Raw genomic sequence first — 4,150 nt, 5'->3', positions numbered from 1 at the left:
TATATATATTTATAAAGGTTTAGTCGTGGGTATACATATAAATACATCCATGCATACATACATACATACATACATACATACGTACGTACGTATGTACATACATACATACATGCATACATACATACACATTGCCTAAATACCAGTCTTGAGAAATTAGTCTTCTCAAAACCAGATGCTAATTCGAAGACTGCAGATCCAAGCCATCACTGGAACTGTAAAAATCTGTAAAACTTTCCAGAATTGTATCATTTAAGTATACATGAGCATGTCTGGTCATACAAGTATATGCAAGAGAATACATACATAAAGCAAAGCATACAAATCTGCTTACATACATACATGCATACATACATACATACATACATACATACACACATACATAAAAACATACATACATACATACATACATACGTGATGATGATGGCCATCCACTCGTGACCGAGAAAGACCATTGCCGACCTTCAGGAACATTGTGCGCTCTAGGACTAACTTATATTTTGCATTTGCGGCGCCGTTGGTGGCTAATGAGCCCTGTTCTTGACAAGCACACAGGACTGCAAACATTGCAGACCAAGCTTTCCCCATTCACTATACGAGCCGTGCGCTTTCGCGCAGCTCGCTTAAGTTCTTCATGCTGGATACGTGCTCTCTCAAAAGTGTCGATCCCCCTCCTTGCTCAAGAACACAACACACAGCCCGGTCCAGGAATTGAACTCACAACCTTACGACTGTAAGCCCGACGCTTGCTCAGTGGCTATAATAAAAAATTCAAGGTCAGCTGATATTGAGGTAGTGCTGCAGATAAACACAATTAAGCTTAACACAAACACACATACATAGATACATACATAGATACATACATACATACATACACACCCTCATAAGCATACACACACATACATACACACCCTCATAAGCATACACATACATACATACATACATACATGCATATATACATATATTCTTACATATATACATTTATAGACATACGCACATACATACATACAACCATACATACACATACACACTTACACACACACATACATACATACATACATACATACACACATATGTACATACACACATGCACACATACATAGATTCACACACATACATACATGCATTCATACATACATACATAATACATACATGTATACATATATTCTTACATATATACATTTATAGACATACGCACATACATACATACAACCATACATACACACTTACACACACACACACACATACATACATACATACATACAGACAAGCTGGGCGGCGTTGTTATTATTGTTGTATCTGGAGTCATATTTCTGCTACAAGTTTTCGGGCAATCAGGGAATTCAGAACTGGTCTTCTCATATTCAGTGTCGAGACATGGGACCATCGAACATCTAAGTATTATTTCCATATTTACTCATATTTCTAGTACTTGTTTCCCACCCTTACTATCTCTTTAAGTAGTACTTGAGTATGTACTTAACCAAAGAGGAAATTGTCGGTCCTCGGTCATTTCGCTTTTGTCCACCAGATTACCAACCATAGATCAAATCAGTGCAAACCGCTAGAGCACTAAAAAAAAGAAGAATTGCTTGCCATTCCCAGTTAAAGGGAGATGGTGCAGTGATCTTCATGAAAAGTGCGGCTCATAGCTCTGGATCCCTTCTACATGTGACAATAGCTGATCAACATAACCCCCCACATACACACACAAGTATTCAAATACTCGAACGCTGTGAGACAGTTTGACCGTTCGTCCGTTCGCCCGACGATTCATGGCGCTGTGCAAAAACTAAGGAAGTGGCGATTTTTTCATTGTTGCAAACGCGCCCAAAATGCCGACGCCAAACCGGCCGGCCAACGACGCCGGCACGCGACGATTTATGCTGTGTTATAGATATTGCTTAATTAATGACAGTGGAGGCGCAATGGCCCAGTGGTCAGGGCAGCGGACTCGCGGTCATAGGATCGCGGTTTCGATTCCCAGACCGGGCGTTCTGAGTGTTTATTGAGCGAAAACACCTAAAAGTTCCACGAGGCTCCGGCAGGGGATGGTGGCGAACCCTGCTGTACTCTTTCACCACAACTTTCTCTTACTTCCTGTTTCTGTTGTGCCTGTAATTCAAAGGGTCAGCCTTGTCACACTGTGTCACGCTAAATATCCCCGAGAACTACGTTAAGGGTACACGTGTCTGTGGAGTGTTCAGCCACTTGCACGTTAATTTCACGAGCAGGCTGTTCCGTTCATCGGATCAACTGGAACCCGCGACGGAGTGCCAACAATTAATGACAAACCACCAAATGCACAAGTATGCAAATTAAGCTATCCACCATGGATCTAGCTTAATTTATGGCCTTTTTTAATTTAGAAGTAGATCTGTACTTTTGATTTTAGAAGGAAGCTTGGTAAGTCTTCACTGAGAAGCATACAACAAAAGGTGAAGCAGTCTGTCAAGAAACTCTTTCCATCATTTTCTGCACTTTAGTAGCACAAAAAGAATCTATTTACATTTGTATTTCACCTACAATGAGGTTTTCAAGTATCTGGATTGATTTTCTATCAAAATAGCTATTCTGGAGGATTCCGTTTTCAACGATGAGCTAAAACGACAGCCGTCTGTAGTTCATGTTTACAAACAACCAATGACTAATGTGTCAGATGTCTTCAAATTACTCTTACCAAGTGAACCAATTAAAGATTATCACAGTTCAGATTCCAGTGTAATTTTATCTTATTTTATATTTATTGTGTAATAGCATTATTCAATAAATAAATCACCATTGTGAATAAAACTAGTAAAAAAAGATAGTCTTGAATCAATTGTTGAATCGACACCATTTTGTTACTTTCGTCACTGGCGACAGTTTTCAGTCTGGTTGATTGGTAAAATCGCTGGCATTTATTCCGGTGTTTTATTTTTCCAAATTGAAAACTAATTTTTTGTGATAAGTTTTGCCTTTCATTCTTTCCGGAGGTTGATAAGATAAAATACCATATATAAGTGAAATTTCCTTCCCGCCAAAATTGCATTGTTGCTAGTGTTGTGTCGACGCCCCCAAGCGAAGAAGTAGGCTCGACCAAGACATATAAATAGAGGTAGTCTGACCGTGGTCGGAGTGGACTGCCAGTGGACTGACAGTTAAATAGCTGTTGAGTAGCTGCCGTGTAGCGGTTGAGTAGAGATCATCCGAAGGTGCTAGATAGCAGTAGCTTGAGACATAACCTCTAGTTTAGAAAATATCATTTAGGACGGTGAAGGCTGCGAGCTAGAAGAATCGTTACTTATGTATTGGTTTCAAACTTTGGCACAAGGCCAGCAATTTCGGGGCCGGGGGTAAGTCGATTACATCAACCCCCAGTGCTCGACTGGTACTTATTTTATTGAATCCGAAAGGATGAAAAGCAAAGTCGACCTCGACAGAATTTGAACTCAATACATAAAGACGGACGAAATAGCGGTAAGTATTTTGTCCGACGTACTAACAACTCAGCCAGCACACAGCCTAAATCGTTATATACGGAGTTGGCCAAAAGTCACCCGACAGTAAATCGAAATTCCATAAATATCATCTGTAATTCTGTATTGACTCAAATGAAAAATGTTTCGCTCAAGGACTTCAGTTTGAACAATTTTCATGATGTTTCATATTTAGACGCTTTTATTAAATTTATTCAGTTGTTTAACATAAATAAATCTTGGAATTAAATGGTCTTGATTTACTGTCAGGTGACTTTTGGCCAACCCTGAATATAAATGTGTGTATCAATCGAATCCATTATGGCCGATCTTGCCAATCAGTTTCGCAGTAGGGGTTCGTCGGAGTGTTAGATAACAGACAAATTTTGTAACCCAGTGTTCATCAGAGGTAGCCGTTATGGAATAAAGAAGGGCGACTGCTCTCTATTGTGTGTATATATATATATATATATATATATATATATTAGCTATGATTGACCGTTGACCGAACACTATTCAATTTTTTTTTCTCCGTGTTTCTCTCCTTGTCTCCGTATTCTTTCTGTTGAAGAGCGTAGCTCGAAACGTTAAAGACTTTCCGTATTCCCGAGCGTCATACTAATACATCTTTTGTTGTTTACACCACCTGTCCTCGTCTGTTGTTGTCTTTTCGTACATTCTCCCATATATATATA

This window comes from Octopus bimaculoides, chromosome 14, assembly GCF_001194135.2.
Source record: "Octopus bimaculoides isolate UCB-OBI-ISO-001 chromosome 14, ASM119413v2, whole genome shotgun sequence".
In the NCBI taxonomy this organism is placed as follows: domain Eukaryota; kingdom Metazoa; phylum Mollusca; class Cephalopoda; order Octopoda; family Octopodidae; genus Octopus; species Octopus bimaculoides.
This window is presented reverse-complemented; position numbering follows the sequence as displayed.